Source organism: Falco peregrinus, chromosome 8 (genome assembly GCF_023634155.1).
Source record: "Falco peregrinus isolate bFalPer1 chromosome 8, bFalPer1.pri, whole genome shotgun sequence".
Classification (NCBI taxonomy): Eukaryota; Metazoa; Chordata; class Aves; order Falconiformes; family Falconidae; genus Falco; species Falco peregrinus.
In genome coordinates this window covers 62,795,172-62,818,506 of record NC_073728.1, presented here as the reverse complement: position 1 = coordinate 62,818,506, position 23,335 = coordinate 62,795,172, and the positions used below count along the sequence as shown (strand labels likewise).

At 45.7% G+C, this 23,335-nt stretch overlaps 1 long non-coding RNA gene across 5 annotated transcripts in view; it reads right to left on the bottom strand.

Moving 5' to 3' along the window:
- Positions 1–8,396: 8,396 nt before the first annotated feature.
- Positions 8,397–23,335, bottom strand: part of LOC114013686 (uncharacterized) — a 33,441-nt gene continuing 18,502 nt past the window's right edge. For 2 of the 5 annotated variants that reach the window (XR_008748608.1, XR_008748604.1), the window contains 4 exons: positions 19,971–20,170; positions 18,918–19,025; positions 9,961–10,033; positions 8,397–8,637 (listed from right to left, as the gene is read on the bottom strand). This is a non-coding gene — a long non-coding RNA (uncharacterized LOC114013686). Of the gene's footprint in view, positions 8,638–9,960; positions 10,034–18,917; positions 19,026–19,970; positions 20,171–21,234; positions 21,583–23,335 lie in introns of those variants that run through there. The other 3 variants (XR_008748605.1, XR_008748607.1, XR_008748606.1) reach the window with 3 other exon arrangements.

Genomic DNA, 23,335 nt, shown 5'->3' with positions numbered 1-23,335 from the left:
CGGGCAGGGGAAGGTATCTTTTCAATTTAAAAATAGGAAACTGCAAAGCCCCATGAAGTTGTCAGTGCTACAGACAAGACACGAGCAGCGGCGCTATTTGAGGTCGCAAGGCTGTTTTAGGCTGGAGCAGGGCAGCACACAGGCCCCTCGACAGCATTTCACGAGGGGCTGATGCTCTCCCCGTGGAGGGGACCTGACCACGTCGCTTCTTGCCTTCCCGGAGCTGAGACCTTTCAGTCCTTCAGCTGCGCGGACAGACGCTGGGAGGAGGAGAAGTTACAGAGTTCGGCCCAAGCGACGGAGCCAGAGGGCACCTTGCAAGCAGCTGGGCTCCCTGGGGCTTTGCCCGGTGTCTGTGGGAGAGGCAGAGCCAGCTGGCCTGACCAGCCCAGGCTTTGCTTTTGCAACAGAGCTGATCACCCTATTCCTTCTCGATGCACACACTGCGGGCCACCCGTGACTCACAACCAAAGAAAACTCAAACCAAAGCTGCACATGGGGAAGAAACGCCTAAAAGTTACATTATTATGTAAAGTGAGTAGGATCTACAGTGCTGAAAATCATTTCTGAGAAACCCACAATACTAGGCAGAGTGCCACAACCCTCATCCTGCTTATTGTCCTTTCTCAGCCTTGGCAAGGGAAATTACTGCTTTGATTTATGGGTCCATTGGTTGCTTTCCTGCATGGAAACAACCCTGTAAAAATCAGGGCACTGTCATGCAGCGAGTGGTGTCACCCTCCAGCACAGGAGCAGCTGTGAACACGTCACCCACCCGCGGGACATCACAGAAACCCACTAAGGGCTGTCGAGGATACAGCAAGGGGGAAGAAACCCAGGATGAACCCACAGCATTGCTCATCTTGAATTTTTTAGCATTAGACAGGAAAGTGAGAGCTGGTCTTTGATCATGAGAAGTCGATGTTTTGTGCCAGAGGGGATGGCACAGAGACCTGAGCAGTAAGTAGGGGGTGTCTTCACTGTACGTTTCCTTTGTGCAGCAAACCACTAAATAACATAATCACAGCTGTACAATTAACACACCCACCCACCCCTGCTGTGCTATTGTCAGAGATTATTTTGGCTGGTCACAACTCACAGCATTTCCACTTTGCAATAAGCTGAACCTTCCCGAGCACAAAACTCTCCCACAACTGTTCCTCCTGCACTGAGACCCCCCCTCCCCCAGCCCCCCAGAGGCACCTTACCGTGGAACTCCTCCTTGGCCAGCCAGGCTGAGTCGCTCCCTAGCAGGGGCAGGGGTAAAGCTGCCAGATAAAGCTGCCATCGCACCTGCAGGCTTTTAACTGCCAAACTGGTCACTTCAGTACTGGCAGGTGGGAGAAAGGAGTGACCGTGGGCAAACGCCAGGGAGGACAACGCAGCAGCTGCCCCCACCAGCCAGCAGCGAGGTGCCACTAGATGGTGACAATGCCCACAGAAATTGAACTACCCAGGAGGGAACCCCATCTCCAGTGTGAGGCCACTGTGCACTGAAGGCATTATTTGGAAATAAAAGGTTAGCACTTCTTGTTTGTAAAGAATGAGAATTAATTTAGTCGGTGTTATGGTCAAAAGCACCGGGAGGCGGCGGTGGTTATGAAGAGGTGAGTGAATTCACCTGCTTGGTGTACGTGTGAAATGAGCTATCTCGGTGTGGCCCACATCAGAAATAAACTCCATTTATCTTCATTTCCCCATGCGGCTCCACTGCATCTCTGGTGACCTCGGGCTTAGATCGAGTGTAATCTGGGCTGTGGGATTCACCCGTCATTCCCAAATTGAGCTGATAATCTTCCACCGGGCAACCTCAGCTGCTCTGCCCTTGTCCCCAGCGCAGGAGCACACGTGTAAGAGCTATCACTGCTCACCTGCCTGGATAGTGCCCTTGTGCTGCTTTTCATAGAACCACGGAACAGTTTGGGTTGGAAGGGACCTTGAAGACCACCCAGTCCCACCCCCTGCCACGGGCAGGGACACCGGCCACCAGCCCAGGTTGCCCCCAGCCCCATCCAGCCTGGCCTCGGGCACTGCCAGGGATGGGGCACCCACAGCTGCTCAGGGCAGCCCATCCCAGCATCTCGCCACCCTCACAGGGCAGAGTTTCTTCCCAATATCTAATCCAAACTTCCCCTCTTTCACCTTAAAGCCATCCTCCCTTGTCCCTCACCACCTGCCCTTGTAAAAAGCCCCTCCCCGGCTTTCTTTTGCATCACACATTCCTGTTTCAAGCTATTGGTTTACAGCACATTCAAAGCAACATTTCAGCAGGACTCTGGCAGTCCATTAAATAATGATGAATTCAGTAAAAAAAGGTGGTTACAGATAATCCATAAAATCTGTAAGCACCAGTGCTGATAAGCAGGAATTGGACGGTAACTGGTTACCAGTTTGCTCCCTGTGCAAGCACCGGCATTAGGGGATGCTTTATGCCTGCGAAGGCTCCTCAGCCACCTCCTGGAAGTCAGAGTTGTGCGAAAACGAACAGGTTCGCTCACCTATTTCACCTACCAGCGTGACACTGTAAGACCCTGGATTTGTCTTTCATTCTGTATTAATCACCTAAATGATGCCTTCAAGAAAATGTAAGTTTTCCAATGAGTAGCAGAGAAACTTTTTCCTGGCATTTAATAATCTTTGTCATCTCTGATCAAATGAAATTAAGGGCTCATTTACATCTGGCTGGTTATCTTGTTACTGTAGCTCTTTCATCCAAAACACCCGCTAAAACATGAGAAGGAGCCCAACTTGAAAAAAAACAAAAAAACACAATACCCAGATTCTTAAAAAATCTATATGCATGTTGTGACCTGCTGTTTATCAGACTTGTGCTAGCTCTCGGCTTGCTGCAGCGCAACGCTGAGCAAGGCTGAAGCCACCACCATCGTTACCGCTGAGCAGACAGCAAATCCACTTTTTTTTAATTCTGTTAAATAATGCCACAACGGTGATGGAAAGAGGGGAACTGCTGGAAAGAACAGAGAGCTTGCAGAAACAATGACGAGATTTGCAAAAGTATGGTAAATAAATAATCTTTTGAAGGTGGAAAGATAAAAAACCTGTGGGTAATTCTGAAAAATAAGAAGACTATTAACATGTAATTAATATCTGACTTCGGGCTTTGTTTGGCTCTCCTTAAGCCAGCAGAAACATCCTCGTCTCCCCCAAGCAGCAGCGCCATGGATCTGGTGGGCACTGCAGGCCAGGGCTCCGCAGTCACACACTGCAGAGCAGAGCTGCTGTCAAGCCCAGCATCGGCACAAATCCTGAGCAAACCCGATCACTCAGGCCACTAGTGCAAACCACACTCAGTCACTAGTAGCAGAATAGCATTCCTGTAGTGATGGAGTACCTCTGCTGCCCAACTGTCCAAAGGATAAACAATTACAAAAACACCATGTAAGAGTGTGTAGAAAGAAAAGGACATCTTCCGTGATGTGGCAAACAGCTGGCAAGGGTATCTGCCAAGCATCTTCACCATCCTTTTTGGGGGATGCTGCAAATGCCATTGCCCAGCTTCAGTTTTCTGTTTTGCTGAGCAGAGTTCTCACCGAGGTGCACACAGACGGGTGTCACTGTGCAGACTGAGATACTCCCACTGCAAATCCCCTTTGCTTAAAGATAGGACTAATTTTACTCATTTCTAAACAAAGCTTCATCTCTTTATTTGAGAATAACTCATTTCTAAATGGGAAAAAAAAAAGCCAGTGAATATTAAAAAAAATAATAATAATAATCAGGTTTCAGTTTTACAGTGAGTGTGAAATACCCAATTCTGACACTTTTCACTTTTCCTATATGTTGCATTTATTTGCACAGCTCTCCTCTTAGCCAGGCCAGCAAGCGACTGCAAACTCAAGGTTTCACCCCTTCCAAGACCACATAAACCCTGAGAGCAGGAGCCTCAGCACTGGGGTGCCCTCCTCGGCATTAGCTGGGAGACCCAGAGCTCTCCTGAGGGGACATCTGGCAGGGGTGGGTCCCTGCACAGGGATGGAGGGTGCTCCGGGGGAGCCCCTGAGGGTGGAGGTGTCCTCAGCTACCGACAGTTCCTCTAGTGGAACCACAGACCAAGCTGTGGGCAGCATGGCTGTGGGAAAAATGCCATGTTAGAAGGTGCAAATAAAAAATATTCTTCTGCAAAGTGATGCTCTGGCTTTTTCCCAGTTGTACAGAGATTTTTGTGAAAACCAGTCCGCTCATGTACACAACCACCCACTCTCACCTTGGAAAACAAAGACAGCAAAGAAATTCAGAAAGAAAAGAAAATTGTTTTGTGTTCCCATCATGGGACCTCGGTGTGGGGAGTTCCTCTGCTATAATATTTTGCCTGTGTTCCCTGCTCGGCCCAGCCTGGGGCACGCTGTGGGCCGCGGGGCTGGGAGGGGGGAGGCAGGGCGAGAGGCACGCATCCCGAGCCGTGGTTCCCTGGGCAGGGTCTCCCCATCGCCCCCCGTTCTCCCTGCGCTCTTCTGCGGCTCCTAGACCTTGGCAAATTGTCTGGTTGCTAGAGGTGCCACCTGAGCCTGCCAACTGTCGGTGCAAACCTCACAGCAGCTTCAAAACCTGAAGGGAAAACATCGTCCCAACTTACAGGTGGGGAATTAGTGCTTGGGGTCAAGGCTGCACCCCCTTCTCGGAGAAGCTGGGGTGGAAAGGAGCTGGTGTCCCCAGGGGTAGCAGCCAAGCGGGGGCCAAGCAGACACCTCATGGAGGCAACCAGAGCTTTGGGGAAAATACCTTTAGTCTTTCAAGATTAAAGGCAGGGTTTCAGGAAGAGCGAGCAGGCACTCAGCGCCTGCAGCTCCCCAGCGCGGCCCGCAACGAGCCGGGCACAAGATGGTTCCCCCGGCAGGGCCGAGCCGCGGCCGCGGAGCCCCGCCGTGCGCTGGGGTGTCAGACGGGGAGGCGGCCATGGGAGGTGCGTGGCCATGCAGCCCATTCCCACTGCAGTGCAGTAACCAAAGTGCTTAAAAACAAACTGCCTGTGGTTAGTTAAATGGAAAATATGCAAGATTGTTCCCTTCCCCGGTACGTGTTTGCCCTGAACCCAGCTCTGCAGCTGGGGCCAAGCTGTTCCCGTGCCCCACACCTTCGGCAGGGCAGGAGAGGGCCCTGTGCCTCCCCATCACCCTTTCGTGCCCATCTCCCAGGGACGTGCATGAATGAAGAGGTTTTGCAATTCAACTAATAATACCCATGGTAGACTCCAAAACTCCCTCCAGGACCACCCTGGGGCTAGGCGGCCGCAGGAGAAGCCTTGTCCCCCATCGGTTCAATGGAGTGCAAACTTCTCTGGTCTGGAGAAAACTGCTTTCCATAGTGGCCCAAGCTCACCCGCGACAACAAGAGGGCTTCGTTATTGTAACCCGTGCCTCCAAGGTGACAATTACTTCTCCAGACCTATGAAAAACAAAAATCATTTGAATATTTCATCATATAAACAACCTGATTCTCAAGCCTGGGCTCGGTTATTCCATCTCAAAACAGATGTGCCGTGGAAGATGACAAAGCAAAGGAAAGGGACCACCAAACAAATGCTTTCTACAAGCACAGAATTTATCTAGGTCTCATTGAAATAAACTGCTGTATCCCAGCAGTGAGCACTGCAAACTGTCAATGATTTCCATGTTTCCCCGACTTTCTGGCACACATATGGAAATACGTTGTTATAAAACATAAGCAAAAATTTCAGACTAATTAAAGGGATTTTTATCTGGTTAAAATCATATCTTGTGTGGGGTTTTTATTTTTTAAAACAGGCATCTCCTTGCCTGTGTGTTCTGAATAGCGTCTTAGATTATTAAAGCAGAAAGAAGCTTCACAAAGCTAATTTACACCACGCTGTTATTGTCTGTTTATTTTTGCATGTCTCCCAGTACAGTCTAGTCAGCCCTCCCTTTCTTCACCAGCGCTTTCTAATCAATGGCATTTTCAGACTCTCTTGCCCGAAAGCAGGAGACAGGATGGTTCAGTGGTTAGGGCACTAGACAGAAATACAGCTCCCTGCTGCCAGCGTCCCGTGGGATCCTGGGCAAGGCGCTCACCCGCTCTTTGTCTCTACTCCCCATCTGTAAAGCACACCATCTTCCCAACTCACGGGGCTGGCCCAAAGCGCACAGCGTTTTATTTGAGTGGGGTAATGAGGTACAGACTCAGCTTATGTCTGTCTCCCTGCATGCCACCACCGTTTATCAAGAAAAGCTACAAAACGATTGATGGGAGGTGTACGTTGTAATTGTAGGCAGTAACGCAGCTGTAGGTAAGGCATATGACTTTGAAGAAAGGAGATACATGAAAGCGTGCAAGGGCGCTTCAGCCCCTGGGGTGGAATGTAAATACTGGCTTTCCGGGCAAACACCCTGCTCCAAAATTGGAGTAACTTTGTTCAGGCATAAATACCGTGCTTTAAATAGCACGGCAGTGCCTTATCTTCCTATCTCGACTGTTAAGGAACCCTTTGTTTTTCAGCAGACTGCCACTGGCCCCAGCGGAGTGTGGCGGCCACGGTGGGTATTAGCCCCCACGGCGCCTGGCACAGCAGCAAGGGATGCTCGTCCTGCTCCAGGGAGACCCCTGCACGTCGCAGACAGCCTGGCCAGCAGTGGCTGGAGATGCACAGGAGAACACCTGGGAGCTGGAAGGGAAAGACAGGGCCACCTGCTCCCCCACCGCACGTCTTAGACCCAGGTTACGGCCGCGAAGCCGGGCAGCAGCCCTGCAGCCTCCCAGGAGCGCATCCCAACGCAGCCACGCAGCACGGGGCAGGTGCCACGCAAACACCAGCCCAGGTCCCTCTCTGAGCTCCCTCGGGGGCTTCAGGGTCCCCGGAAAATCACTTTTTGTCACCCTGTGGAGTCTGAGAAACTAAGCAAAGGCTCTTGGTTATCACTCTTGAGCAGAATCTGGAAAACATGTGATTTAATTCAAACAGCTGGTCTCTTCGCCCTCTGTAAAATACTACAGGTAGCTTGAACAAAAAGGGTATTGGTATAGAGTTTTCCATTTCAAACAGGTAAAATCCAGCTCAAGTCCAAAAGAACTGCCAACATAAATGAGGTTGTGGTACCAAGTTAGCTCCTTCTCTGGCAAACTCAGCATCAGGACACAGCTGAGCCCGCTGCGGCTCTGGCTGTGCTAACGGGGAGGGGACCTGAGACAACGACCCGTGTCGGACCTGCCGGGGCTCACCAGTAAGACCACTGCCCAGGCAGGGTGGTAGGCTGGGCCCTGGCAAGGTAACCGTGTAATGACCAGGGGAAAGCCTGAAGCGTTGTTACAAACAGTGAGTTTTTGTAACAACCGAATTCCCAAGGCTTGGCTGTGCTGGTGGGAGCCGAGTTTGGTGGCACACCCACCGCGCGTCGTAGCGGGTCAGTAAGCTACACCGCTCTCTGGGGTGTGATGCTACATTCTCCATAGGCCTGTTTCATCAGTTTAAAACCCTCCATAAATCCAAATGTGTATGTTCATCACAACTGCTATGGATGCTGGGTTGCACAAGCATATGTTCCTAATGCACGTGTGAATCACCAGCAAGGTGAACCCATTTGTTTCCTAAGTATTATGGGGTGATTAAGTTTCCTGTTTGTAACAGAATCCATGAAAAAGCAACAGAATTTTCTGTTTTCTTCCACATGCACAGGCTGGTAGCAATAATCTATCATTCAATTACTGGGAAGCTTTCATAACTGTAAAACACATACCACTGTATGCGTACTGGTAACAGTAATACCTACAATTACTGAGTAAAGCCCAGTTTGCCTTAAAACAGTAGTTGACTATAATTACTTATACTTACCTAATTGCAGCTCATCACACCCCTGACTAAGCGGGGATCAGCAGCACTTTCATGAACATACCTCTGAATGCAGTGGTGCACATGGAGCAGGCATTGCCTTGGGGGAACGTGAGCACCAAGGACTAACCCATTTAATCAGCACCCAGATGACGCCAGCCCCGAGTCAGCCCAGCTCCTGCCACCCTGTAACGTCGCCCTGCGGCCAGGGAAGCCCCGCCAGCCACATCTACAGGACCCACGTTCATGCACCAGCATCCTCAGTCAGGCTCAGTGCCCGGGGAATCGCGATCAGTAGGTGAAGATCCTGTGGATAACACGGGGCGTCCACCAAGTGGACACATACAGATGTTTCATAAAGCAGAAGGCAAATAATTAAGACCTTGTCAATGCTTTAATACTCATTTCTGATATGAGCTGCTGATCTGACCCACAGGTACTTATTCATTCAGCAGGACGTAACAGCACGTACTTGACTTTAGCCATGTACACTATGCACATGTTTCTTTTCCGAATCAGGCTTATAAGTAGTCCATACCTGGAGTTGATTATTTTTTTCCACTGAAGTTTTGTGAAATATTAAGAGTTAGAAAGAAAGTTTGAAAGGAAATATTTCTTTTATTGAATGCAAATAATTCCTTTCTTCTTGCTACTGGTCTACAGGCATTTAAGGCAGAGATGGGCTGAGGGAGCAAGAGGTGAAGGTCTTCCCAGGTCTGCAGCTGATCAACAGGAGCACGTTGAACACCAGCACCGGGCTACAAACAGCACAGCAGTGCCATTTTCTGGGAGCCTTGATATGTCAGGTCTTAGGTGAAGAGCTTGGTTACCATAAATGGCTACTGGGAAAAATGAAAAAAAAAAAAATAAAATCAAAATTAATCATTTGGGCAGAAACCTGCTGGAAACAGAAATAAAGAGCAAACAAAGCCTATTACCGGAATGGCCAGTGTGGTTCTGCAGGTGGCTGGTGGTTCACAAAGGCCATTTTAGCCGGTGTCCTGCGGGGCAGCCCCGCCATACCGGCCGTCACACGCTCCCCTGCCCCGCTCAGGACCAAGAAGATCCTTGACCTTCTCTGCCTCTCCATCTTGTGAGTCTGTAACCATCATTTCAGCATGTATCACTCACAGTCAGTATTATTAGTCATCGTAATATTATCCAGCTGCTTGTTGTTTTTATAAAAAATAATAATAAAAAAAGACGACTATCATATTTAACTTTATGAACATTTTGCTGTAACAAGACTCTACCAGATGTTCTGCCCCTTGATTATGCATGCCACAAAAGCGTGTTTTATAATGACATAAATACAAAGCAAGATGAAAGTCATGGAAATGCCTGTGTGTTCTTTTCTTAACGCAGCTGCATTTGAGACGGTTTTTACATCTGTCAAGCATAAATCAAACAGGGAAAAACGATCCTCGGGACCAGCCCATTCCTTGACAGAGTCAGTGTTTTCTGTCACAAACATTGGTCCACATCAAGGATTAATCTCCATTATAAACTTCCACTTCCCACTTTCATGGGGAGATTAAGTTCAATGTTACTAAAGCATTTCCAAGCCTGGACTGGGAAGTGTTGAGAGTTTCAGTTTGACTACATTTATTGATCAGCGTTACGAAAGGTAAGTAATGAGCACTGCTTAAGGGAGATGCCTGTCAGCTATAATTCCTAATTTCTATTCCCAGCAGTGCCAAAACATACAGCAGTGGCTACGGCCAAATCTTTGACCTGGGCAAGAGACTTTTTTGTGGTTTTTGGGGGGACATCTTAATTAATTAATAGTTGAGATGCTCAGATGAAACTTCCTTATTGGTAAATATGAATATTTATTCTGTTTAAACATTTCACGTGACACCACTGGGGCACTGGCAAGCAGGATATCATATAAATGACAAACAGGCTGAAGTGATAAAGTGTTACTGTGTAAGCATAAAATACAGCGGTACCAGGAGAAAGAGTACCCAGCTTTTTTCTGACGTTTCCCAAGCAAAGCACTCTCTGTGGCAAGCCCTTGGCTGCACGTTACCTATATCCTGTATGAATGAATTTCTTTTTTGTGTGATTGTTCAAAGCCAGTATGTCCGTTTCTATAGAAGCACCCACAGGATCACTGAAAACCACATATTCAGCTCTTGTTAATGTCAGCAATGACGTACCAGAGCAAGTACTTGTTTGTCCTGAAGAAATACAGGACTTCCACTGCTCGAGTGCGAGCCTGCTGCCGAACGCCTGTTCAGAAAAAAAAAGAAAAGAAAAGAAAAAAGAAAAAAAAGTTGTTGACATGAGAGGAAAAACCAGGTTTCCTGTTTGAACTCTGACAGGTACTGGAAGATATGAGTAACATCAAATCTTGGTCTGCTCTAAAGGCAGTCTGTGGTCAGGGGGTTCTCACATTTGTTTGTGTGGAACAGCTTTGAATTGTTTGCAGATACCGCGCAGAAGAAACTCAGAGATCTTTATCGGGGCGCAGGACCTGTTATGAAATACATGCATTTGTGAACAGGTTACAGGAGATCAAAACGGCTCCAGATGATATGCCTCACATGCTGTAAAATGTGGTAGATGCTCCCGAGATACCTCCGAAAATATCACATGTCGCAGCGTTGTCGAGTACAGGCAGTGGCCACCTTTATTTCCATTTCTCACTCTGCGGCAGGCGAAAGGAGTTTGGGGGATTTTTTTCCAGATCATTCTTGTTTCTTTTTTTTTTTTTTTTTTTTTTTTGACTGCTCAGATTAAAACTTTCCTTCGTTATGATTTTCACTAACAGAACTACCCAAACAATTGCAAAGGAAACTAGATGCTGGAGAAAATGGCTTAAGACACCCTGGTTTGCGCCGGCTGCGTGCCATGCTCTCCCCTGCGGTGATGCTGCCGGGCGGGTGGGGGGTCATGTTGGCACAGCTGCCTGCATCTCCTCTGAGCTGCACAGCCCGACAGGGAAACCTGCAGCAAGGAGAGCCAGGATGGGTCCCACACGAGCGGTGCAGACCGTTCTGCAGCAGGAGGGAAAGCAGACAGACCGGGATGGGAACCCTGCCGGCAGACGCCTCAGCGAGCCGAGGGGACAGGGCCAGACGGCGACACCCTGCCCAGCTCTAAGAGGTGCTGGTGAGAGCTGCACCGTTGGTAAGAGACTTCCCAAAGTGCTCTGCCAAAGCAGTTGACCAAAATCCCAGCTGGAAGCCTCTTTCCCTGGCAGCACAGCCGGCCAGCCAACAGCGCGCTGCTTCCTCCCATCTCAAAGATCAGCCCCTACAAACCTGTGGACAATGTCTAAGCGGTTTGTCAGACACTGTGCGAGGAGCTCAGCCGCCCCCAGACCAGCGACTCACCCTCCAGCCCAGGTCTCCTGGTGCGATGTGAATCACAGAGTCACAGCGGGGCCAGGGCGGCAAGGGGCCGCTGGAGCTCACCCCGTCCCCCCCGCTGCAGCAGCTCTCCTAGAGCAGGACCCACCACGTCCAGGCGGGTTTGAATGTCTCCAGAGAAGGAGACCCCCCCGCCTCGCTGGGCAGCCTGTGCCAGGGCTCCGTCACCCGCAGGGCAGGGAAGTTCTTCCTCACGTGGAGCTGGAACTTCTCGTGGTGCGGTTTGTGCCCGTTGCCCCTTGTCCTGTCGCTGGGCGCCACTGGAAGGGGCCTGGCCCCATCCTGCTGGCACTCGCCCTGTAGATATATAAATAAAGGGCTCCAAGGGCCCTGCTTGGTCCCTTCCTTGTGACCAGCACATCTCCAACTCCGGCACCCAATCTGCACTCACATGCTTGTGATGCCTTCTCCTTTCGACCACCCCAACGTTGCATCACGGTGCCTTTGTATACACAAAACTAAGCCTCAATTTTCTTTACACTCTATTGCAAAACATCTTTTTCAAAACTCTATTAAAAGGCCTCCCCGAGCTCTGCTGCTCCCAAGTCATGTCAGGAGATACAGCTAGTTCACAGCTCCATGGTGCAATTCAGTAAGGGAATTCCCTACAGCGGCTTCAGCTCATCCATCCAGCAGAGCTCTCCTCAAAGCTGCGGGTCCCAAATTCACACCATCAGCGCTCTCACAGCCCAAACTGAGTCCACACGAGGAGCTTCCACCAAAACCAGAGGCAGGTCTGCATGCCCACCCGATGAAAGGGGACAGTCCTCCAGGAGCAACACTCTTCTTGGAGAGCATCGACACCTTGATCCATTACCATGAAACCACCATGCCAAGATACCACCAGGAGTTTATTGGAACTTCTCCTCTGGGCTGTGCCCTGCGCAGTGACGGGGGTCCCCAGCTGATGGGGGACAGTGCTCAGCACCACACAGGGTCAGACCTTCAAAACCATCAATTTTAGAGCTACTTGCACATCACTAACCTCAAACCTGCAGCTGATGAGACAGCGGCAGTGAGCTCCTCTCAAACACCCGTGGCCCCTCAGAGCTGAAGGCTTTGCCTCCTTACAGGCTGCAGACTCAGGCGCAGGAATGGGTCACAGCTACGGAGACTCACCAAAGGCAACGCTGTACAGATCTGTTACTGTTTGATTCTGCCTGCTCTCATGGATTTGGGGTTTTTTTTAATTTTTCCAGCTGATGTGTGAGTCTCTTCTGCTATAGTGAACGCTCACGGAAAGCAAGTTTTCATTTTGCAGGCTGTAATACACATGGAAGTAAAGTGAAAATTAAAACCATTCAATCAAGGAACAGAACAATTCCCTACAACAGGGCTAGCCAGTGGCAGCTGAATAACAGTTAGGATTTCCGATCTGGGCTAGTCATAAATTCACTTAGCTTGCAAAAGCCTTTCTTCAGCTACTTGTAATAACTAGCAAGTTCGAAGCAGGAAAAAAGCTGCAGGTTCCCCAGACAGCTGATGCACAGCTCAGCCCCTCAGAGCACACGGCTGGAGGAACAGAAACTCAGCAAATAATTACCCCCTTAAAATATTAAGTATTGTGTTTGTTTTCATTTCTGAGCTAGAACCCTTTCAGATTCATTATTCTCTATACTAATTTTTGTAAATTTAGTGAAGTGTTTTTTTCCTTACAAGTCTGGATGGATTTTGCCAGCTGGATTTAGGTGGTGGTTGCAGTGCAGCTGACACAAATGCAGTATTAACAATATGTTCCCAATGGTCTGATACCAAAATCCCCCTGAAATGACTGGGACCTAAGTAAGTAGTTAACTTAGTACCTGTGCTTAAGAGCTTTCCTGACTCAGGGCTATAAATCACAAGAGAAAGCTGGAGGAATCCTCATGTCACTGAAATCATTGCCCAGTCACCACTTATTTGAGGATATCAGGATTAAGCCATTAACTTTTTTGTAGTAATTCATACCAATGTCATTAGAAATGGACTTGTATAATTTAAAAATGCATAAAGTAAAACCTAATGATATCAAGAATAAGAAAACCCAGTAGATTCATAACTAAAAATAATATTGAATTAATTCAGTATTACATGACACAGCAGTGGAAAAAAATTTAAAAACAGGGGCACTGGCTGCTCATGTACAGCACTACAGCATCATAAACTTACCAGAGTGAAGGGTTTAACTGAATACTAATCTATAGCAAATTTTTTAATAACTTTCAAAGTGAAACTGCTTAAAATAGCACATAACAGATCCGTGTTCCTTTGTCTTCAAGTATTGCTGTGAATTGTTACATTCAAAGTGCTGTCCCGGTTGTTGCTGTCTTGTTTTAGCAAATAATAAGGCCAGGTGTGCTCATACTCTTTGTAGATTTTGAATAATAATGGACAATCAAGAAGATAATCAAATTTAAGCAAGAGATAAGAAAGCCAGATTAATTCAATTATTAAATATTATTTATGTTCATTACATTAATTTGTTACAATTTCATTAAGGCATTTTCCCTTTTTAATTAACTCTTCATGCTTAAATGCTGCTACCAAATGTTTTGATTCTTATTGGAATAAAATAATTACAAGGAATAGTCCTCTTGATCTTATTTAAATTTTTTTCTTTTCAACTTCTCCTTTTAGTTTGGATTTTGAGACAGTTAATAAGATGCAATAGGGCTCTGAGTGCTCTGAGCAAAAGCTTCATTTATTATATCCAGACGTTCCTGGTAACAAACACGCGATCCAGCCCTGCTCTGTAAATCCCACTGGAATTCCAGACATCAGGTGCCACACGCTGTACGTGACTCCAGCTCTGAATTAATATTTATCAGCAATATTACCCGATTTTACATTATCAAATAGGACACAGAGAGGCTGAGAATCAAAATAGCGTGTTGGCTTGTTAAGAAGAAGAAAAAAAAAAAGCATTTTTAACAAAGCGACTGCTTTTCAAAGTGTCTAAATGTTTTTGTCTTTTTCTCTTTTTCTTTTTTTTTTTTAATTCTATACTTTCAGAATATATAACCACAAGCATTTGAGCAAACTAGAGAAAAGAAACTGTTGGTAATTTTCTGTAAGTTTCAAAAGCCAGCAGGATATACATGCCATTTTATGTTTCTATCTATAGAGACCTGCAGGCAAACGTACAGTGGAACAAAGATAGACATCTAGATATATTTGTACCTGCCGTTTGGGTGCCTATATGGAGATAGATTCTTAATTAGATAAGTAAACAATGGAAACTTTTAAAGTTCTCCATTTGAGTGTACTGAACTCTGTATTTCGTTTGCTTCTTTAGTAATAATTTTTGCTCTGCTTTCCGTGCATTACAGCTGATCACAGCGCATCCAGCACTGCTGGTACACGGCACAGCACTGTGGGCTTCTGGACCCAGCTTTGGCCCACACTAAACAACCAAACACATCCAAGTGAAATAATTATCTTTGATTCAAATATTTCTTTGGCATTTAACATTTATTTTTTTTTTAGCAGAAAAATAATTTCTGAACTACCGAGGCAATTGCAACATGAAAGACCTCAAGCAGAACTAAAGCAGCAAGCTAAAATTTGAGAAATGTGGGTTTGTAATAGGTGCAATAACCAGGGTCCCACATGGGACCTTCGGTGAGGGATGGACCTCCCGGAGCAGTGCTGCTCCCCCTTGGCCATCCCCCCTTTCTCACTGCTACCAAATGAATATTCAGCAAAGTCGGGATCATTCTCCAATGAATTCTAGATGGGAAAAGTCAAACATTTTCCAAACCTGGGAAAAACAGATACCAGATCACAAACCACACACACCCAGTCCGTTTCTCTCTTTTTTTGCCTCTCCCCATCTGTTATTACCGTGCTGCTGCTGTGACCCAGCCCCAGGCTCGTTGCCAGTAACCAGCAATAGCCGTTGCTGCTGCAAGATGCTTGAATACAGAACTCAGCTTATATACCATGAAACCAACAGCCACAGTCAGGTTAGATGTTTTTACCCGTAGTTTGGCTGGACATTGTCATCGCTTGTCCCCATGGCTTTGGGGATCACGTCCCTGTCAGCCCAGAGGACACGCAGGGTTTGCCCCAGATCCCAGAACTCAGGTTAAGCCTGCGGTGATGATGCTCCTCTAACACACCTAATGCCTCAGTTTACAACGAACCAAGCACACATTTTGGGGGAAGAGATACTGTATCATTGGCTAGCAGGGATCACTAAAGCTCTGGAGAGTTCAGCAGGACTGTGACTACGCACACAAGATTCAGTTCAGACCACAGGACCTGATTCAGAAGCCCATGAGATCCATGCGCTGGGTTCCCAGCACTGCTGGAAAGAGCCATTCAAGTGTCTGCAGAAATCAATCACTTCTAGCAAACTGAAAAGCAATTTGCTTATTTTTATTAAACTTTCTTTTCCCATATACTGGCAAGGCTTTAAGGAAGCAAAGATATAAAACAGAAATATTTAAGAGAACATTCATTAATTTGTAATAGCTACAACATTGTGTGTTTCAAAACCCCATGTCTCTGGGAATCATGTGTTAAATATTCATCCCAATACTTATGCAATTCCAAAGAGGATATATATTTCTTTGCAAGCAAACTTTAAAAATTAATGAAGTGAAATAAATAAATCCAATAATATCCAGATGATGACTGACTAACTTTGCTCTCTTAAAGAAATCCGATGGCTTCAAGAGCCTTCTCCTCCCCTGACAGCCAATAGAGTTCCATTTTAACTATAGTTGATGGTTTCTTGGTCCTTATAACAAAGGATTAAAATGTACAATTTTGATAATAAAACTTGTCTGTAAAACCAGAATGTGAACCAGGCACCAATTAATAGGCTGAAGGCTTTTCCAAATCTATCACTCCATTCTCCTACAAACTTCCCCCAGGTGCCCAGGTTCAGGAAGGGCTGGATGGCAGTGAGTTTGGGAAAGGAAAACAAAAAAGATATTCCTGGAGAACTGCCCCAAAAAGGGTATGTGATCTAAAAGACAAAAGTCAGCAACTTACCAGTGGGTAAATAAAAAATAAAAATAAAATTTAAAAAGTAAAAAACCTAAAATCTAGTGATAAGCAAAGCCCAGTGACAATGCTAAAATGCTCCCCGGTGCCTGGTGCAGTGACATTGCTGTGGTACGGGGAGTTTATCAGCTCCTTAACCCAAGTGTTCCTGGAGGTTTGGGGCACTGCTCGGAATCCTCAGTACTTTTTGGATGTCTAAAATAGCCTCCAAGTACAGGACATAAAATCTAACATACAGCTAGGTGCACAAGTAACAAGGTCAGATCCCTTAGTATAACATACAGTTATGTTTCATCTTACGCGAATTTGGAGTGTTCACTAGAAGTGAAAGTTGGCACTGAGATGAGGCTAGCTCAGTATCTCCTGCTCATATCTTCAAACTTCATGTGAGCTATAAAAGCTGCATAGATTTTGTGACAATCCCTCACTTTATTTTATTCTAGGCTGGAGGGAGGTAAAAAGGAGGGAAAGAAAGCAAAAAGATTAACAAAGAAATAAAATCCTTGCTCTTAATAGGAGAAAAATAAAGCAAAAGGATTCATAAAGGGATAATAAAGAAAATCCTTGCTCTTAAGAGCAAAAGATAATTCTTGGGTTGCAAATGTCACTTTTCAGTTGATGAATTTCTCGCTCCCACCAAATGTTTCTTTGATTTTTCACTTTCAGGGTCTGTGTTGTATAAATATTTTATTTTTGACCACAATAGAGGCCGCTCATAACCCATTTATGTGTTCCTGGGGCTCCTATTGATGCCATTTCAGGATTCTCTATAGCAACACATTTCGTGCTAATTTTATCAGTATCAGTTTTATCCCACCTATTGTGTGGCTGGTAAACTTGAAAGCACCGCATGACATCCAACACTAGGAAATCACCACGGAATTTTACCTTCAGATTTCAACACTAACTCTTCAGTAGCTAGAAATCCAGGCTCAGAGCAATAATTCTGTTCCTGCCACACAATGTAAGTATCCAAGTGGTTGTAAGTACTGCTATTTTTAGCTCATACAAAGCTTCAGCTTCCCCAAACCAAAAAAAAAAAAGGCAGAAATGAATGAGAATCATCTGCAAAGCGTGTGTTCAAATCATCTACAATACTCCAAGTGTGTTTGTTCTAAGTGGTTTTTGGGACTCAGGATTATTCCAGTTTTCTGGTTAAAATCCACATCAGCTTCATACACCAGGGTGGTACAACTTCACTTTTTTAGCTTTCTGGCTATGATCCAGCTCCCAGCCACACTTCTTTCTTGGGCCACCTGAACCTACCTCGATTTTCTCCTTTCAATCCTGATTCTCACTTGGTCATGGCCATGACCACTGAATCGAGTACCCAGACCCAAATCATGCCTTACCCGTAAGTTGCTCTCTACAGTACAGGATTTCCCAGACAGTATTGTGCAAATGCATATGTGCATTGTAAAAAAAACTCCTCTGAATGCAAACTTTCCTAAACCCTTTGATGACAGCAATAGAAAGTGGGACTGCAAGTGCTGATGCAATGCCACTTACTTGCATTTCTCATTATTATAACAAGCAGGCGGTCTACAGGCTCTAGAAACCAAACAGCAGCCAGGGACCAATTCTCCTCCAGTTGCTACCCTGCTGCTGATAAAATGTTATGGCATAGACAAACTCTGCCCCCAGACTTTTATATAGACGCTTGTACACATGCAGGCCCACAAAAGGCACTGACATCACTGCTTTTTATAGCAATTAGCATGTCAAGACAGGAGGCAGAGTATTTATCTGTTTGAGAAAAATGCTGCATCCAACCAGCAACATCACAGCACCTTTATTTGAACAGGAGCAAAATACACAAGCAAAGAGGAGAACAGGAAAGACGCTGCGTGGCGTTGGGTCCCAAAGACACACAGAGCCACAGCTCCATCATCCCTGCTGCTGCTGCTGCTGCTGGAGCTGCTGCTCCTGCACTGAAGGCAGCTGGGCAGTTTTCCCCGCAACAAAAGGAGATGTGCTCACTACCCAGACAGGAGAAAGAAAAATTTCAAAGAAGAAACCCTAAAATGTGGCAAGGGTGGTACACACCACCTGGAGTTTCAGAAAGCTAGCAGTTTGTTTGGTTCATTTTTTCTACATTTGTTGTATTTCTGTTTTGGTTTTATTCTGTTCCACCTCCTTTCTCTCTTTCAGGTCCTGTGTTACCATTACTACTTAACTGGAAAGGGCTTTCTTTAAACATTTCCAAGTAGCCTTTGGAAGGATATCTTTCCACAGCCCTCAGAGTTTCTACCGAAATTATTTTCCTCTCCTATCTTAACAATCTTTTTGGTTCAACAGTATACTTTATCTTTCTGTGCTCTTCTTTTTTAACAGCCCTCCACACGACCATGAGGTACCAGTCAGAGAGTTTCCATTGACTTCACTGAGCTTCTGTTCACACTTCACGTTCAAAAGTTTTCTGCCCCTTCTCATCTTCAGATCCCTTTACCGCAATGCTTCCTACCCACACAGAAACTAGTTTGTATGAGCTGGAAATCTCATGAGACTGTGGCTCTCAGGTTGTTTCCAGTTCCCAAAGGTGGCAATGTTTTTTGCCCTCAAGGGGTTTTAGTAACTCCCATTCTGAACTGGCTACAAACAGAATTTTTCAGACATAAAAAGTCCTCAGATCTGGTCAGATTTAGATTTTAAAAAACGAGGGTACTCAGCCACTTTTAGACCTATCGATTTCAGAAAGTTTGAGTGATTCTTCAGCATGGATGCCAAAGTGGCTACCCATTGCCAGGTACCTGGGTATCCAGCCGCACCCAGAAGGTGAACACCAACAACGCATTATCAAGTTGATTCACCAGAGATCTGCAGGGAAGTCTCAGATCCAATTCTGTTCAGTGTTTTCCCTAAAATCAGGGATAATAAAACAGAAAGAGCACATTTAGTTTTGCAGATGATGGGAATGTGGAAGCCATTGCAAACATATCAGAGAACAGGACTGAAGTTTAACATGATCTTTACAACAGAAATAAAAATGGATTACGTTCAACATGGACAAGTATCATAAATGAAAGGAGTAAGCACTAATATGCACCTGCAAATGTGCCTTGTGAAAAGATTATAGTGAACAGGCATCTATAATTGCAGGCTGTTTCCAAAAGAGTGAATATGCAATATTTCCTGTAGAATACACAACAAAATGCATCAGCTGTGTGCAGTATCAGCGTGGCCTCAGCTGTTCCACCGAACCGCTTTGCGCCTTCAACTTCAAGAAGGATATGGAGCAGTTGGAGAGAGTGCAAAAGCCAAAGAGAAGAATGACCAGACAACCTGGAAATACAGCCTATGGGAGAGGACTAAGAAAACTGAGGTTGCTGAGCTCAGAGAATGGGCCACCAGCAAGGGAACAACACAATCACAGTCCCTAAAAGGTATCCAAACAAGAAAATAGTTTACGGGGCACATCCACAGATGATAGTGAAGAGGATGGACTTAAATTTTGGCAAGAAAGATTCAGGTTAGATGTTCAAGGAAACCCTCTAGTGAAAGGAAAGCACTGGAATAGGCTGACTGGAGAAGCTATGGAGCTCCCATCATGGGAAGTCTTTAAAAGCAGATTAAAAAGCTTTTCACTGCAATGGCAAAGGTAGTTTTTCCTGTAGTGGTTCAGGGGATGGGCCAGAAGACTTGAGAAGTCCTTTCCTTGCTTATTAAACAGCTAGCTATGGTTAGGTTCTCTGGGAAGATCAAAGCGAACCCTTAACCAAGCACAATGCAACTGCAGATTCATGGATGTTGTAATGATACAATTTTCTGGATTTTTAAACCCTCAACAACAGTTAGTGGCCAACCTTGCCCAGAAAGTCCACACAGATGATGCAATTCCACTCTGCTGACAGAGGTCTATGGTGGGAACAGGGAAGAGTCCACCTTGACTGCTTTTCACTTGCAGATCCAGAGTTCTCCAGGAACTGGCTTGGCTTGAGAGAGAAGGATGGAGCTCCAGCACTTTTCCATGACACACTTGAGCTCGTATTTTCTTAGTCTTTGTCTAACAACAACAAAAATAAAAGCATTGTCAGATCTCTCTGCTTTTGTGCCATCCTGTTTTCATTCCCACCCACCATCTGCCTGTTCCTTACCCTTCTCCCACCACCCTCAGAGCTCTTCCATCAACATAACATCTGGGCATCGACAAGAACATTAGGATTTTGCCTATTATGGAGAGGTCATTTCTGAGATCAGCCTTCCCAAGCACTAAGAGAAAAGAAGAAATGAAGCAGGAAAAAGATGAGTAACAGCAATTGCCACATGGGCAGCAGAACCGGACATTCTTTGAGCAAAGCGAGTCCCAGGAGTTCCTGCCTTCCACCCCATGCCTCCTTTATGCTCTTCTCAGCATTGGTCAAGGCAAAGGTAAACAACCAACAGAACATCCTGCACTTCAACCAGGAGCAAGACGTTGCAATCATAAACTCTGGGCCAAATCCTCACGTTATGCTAATGATTTATCCCAAAGGAGGGTCTGGCCACCCTGGCTTATTGTTCACACACGCTGTGTGCATGAGGTTCACTCAAATTTTGCTCCCTTGACTAGCTTGATATTTACTTGTACAATTATTTTATGTAGACTTATTGTTCAAGCCTTTTCTTCTGTTCTTGTAAAGATTAACTTTTTAGAAAGATGTTCAGCTGGCAAAACAGTTTGAAATATAATTCTCTGGTGGTCTATTTTCAGAAATGAGATACTTGATGGTCACTATATTTCACTACTAGCATTTAGTGGTTTTAAAAGTTGTTTTCTCTTCTGCATATTAACATAATTTGTTTACTATAAAAAGACTCCTAAACATATATTTGTACAATCTTCCTTGTCCATTACAGAATGAAACCTGAATGTTATATCAAAGAGGCTAAGGCAAAGTCTAGTCTCAAAATGTTCTTACCCAAAACCAACTCCACTTGCAGACTCTAACTGCTTATTTTCCAGATAAGCTCAAAAGCCTTTAAAACAACAACACAGGCACGTACACCACACCCCATCAGAAATGCATCACATTCCGTTATTGTTGCAAGAAATATCATGATAAGAATCCCAGTGCACAGGAGACAGACTCACCAAAAGCACAGACTCTGGTCTTCTGCACTCAGCAGACAATATCAGTGGAGAATAAATAGTGACTTTAAAAACAAGTTACACGACTTACAGCTGTGCTTCAAACACTGCTCCTGCTCTCTGCTCCTGCCCGCAAAAAAGCAGGCAGGCAAAGATCTCGGACACTAGAGGACTCTTCAGAAAAAGGATTTTTAAGAGATCAGGAAAAACTGTCCTCTTCCCTCATCAGTCATGCTTGCCACTGATGTTTTATTCTGGGTAGACATTTAACTGCAAGTACTATTTGACATGCCACACTCCCGTCTGCAGAGGATATGATTACATGGTGGGGCAGGGCATTCTCTGGTTGTGAGAGCTTCCCTAGCTGAGAAAGCAGGATCAGCCAGGTCTGCCCACAAAACGTGACCTCTGTGGGTTGCGTGTACATGGGCAGGAGAGAGAAGAATGCCAGCAAGGCAGCACGAGCAGTGCAGAAATCATCATAAAATAATATCGATAAATAAGAAGTAGCTCAGAGCAGAGCTAGCAAAATAATGAAGAGCCTGAGGGAATGGATTGTAGAGGGAAGATTAGAGGAATTGCTTATGTATATCTTTGACCAAAGGAAACAGTCCGGGGATATCTGACAGCTATCCAGTTCACCAAGGGGAGGGAAGCGTTTGGGGTAGGATAGGATGGGTAACTGGGAGCAATTATAGGAAACTGAATAAAAAGAAATTTATTCTTCTCAACATGAGGAAAGAAAATTAAAGAAGAAAATTAGAATATGAAATACTTGGGGGGAAAAGGGTCATTTGTAGAAACTCCTTCATGGAGCATTCAAAAGCAAGCACGATAAAGCCCTAATAAATATTCGGTGAGGCGAATCATCTTTTGTGAAGTAGGGAAATTGTCTAGGTGACCCGCTAACACTTTGCCAGCTCCAAGATCTTGCGCTCTATTTATACCTGACTACATCATGGGATGCAATGCAATAAAATCTAACACACCCACTTTTAGGGGAGCCTTTTCTTGGTAACTCTGTTTCCACGTGGCCAGTCTTTGATGCAGCTCCACAGACTCAAGCTGTTGTCATGTTCCAGGGCACTTGACCACTGCTACTAGGGACAGCAACGGCCAAGTATAAGCAGCGTTACTCTGAATAGCAACCAAAGCGCCGCCAGATGCTGCCCACCCCCTAGAAGGCAGAACTCTGGAGCAACACGTGCCACTAGGTTATTCTCCTTGTGCCAGAGGTTACATCTATGACACAAACACAAACACAATAGTCTTGCCCCGACATTTGTTTCAATAAACACTGGAAGAGCTTCCCAAAGCCCGTTGCAGATTGTTATGAAGACTAACCAAACCACTGAACTATTATATAAATGATCTTCCAGGCCTTCATTATTACGGGTACTACTGGACAATAACAAGACTCTGAGGGGCTTCCACAATCGCACAGTCTTGTTTGGCATCCCAGAGGCTTCGGGCTCCATCTCTTCTATTGAAACACACCAGAACCAGTCCAGCTCTGAGTGAATTGCAAGACACTGTGGGGTTAAAACCAAGCATTGCATCAAGATTAAATACATCTGTTATGAAAACCTTCTGTGTTTTGCATACATGATTCAATAAAGAGTCTTAGGAGGATAATTGTTTTGCCCAGGTTATTAACCAGAATTTTCTTTACTTTTTTTTTTTTTTATTTTATTACTCTTCAGAATAATGTTTAAGGTAAACAACTCATAATTGTGCAAGAATTGAATTAAGTGGAATGTTCTATCCTGAGCGCCTGTTCCTGGACATTATGTTCTATTACCAAAAATCACCCTTGCTTTAGGAAGTTCAGTTTATATTCCAAGAAGCTAAAGCAGACAATGCATGCGTGTAAAAAAATGTTTACAAGACTGGAAATGAAGTCCTGAATATCAGAGGCGATGTCCAAGCGCGCATTCGGTTGGTGCAAGCTCAGAACTCACCGAGGGCACCACCCGAACCAGGGGGCTGCGCTTCGCCCCTCGGTGGCCGGAGGCGGGCGCGGCTCCTGCACCCCACCGAGCAGAGCGCTCCGGCAGCCAGCAGCGCCCCCGCCACGGTTTGAACCCCCCGCCCACCCCG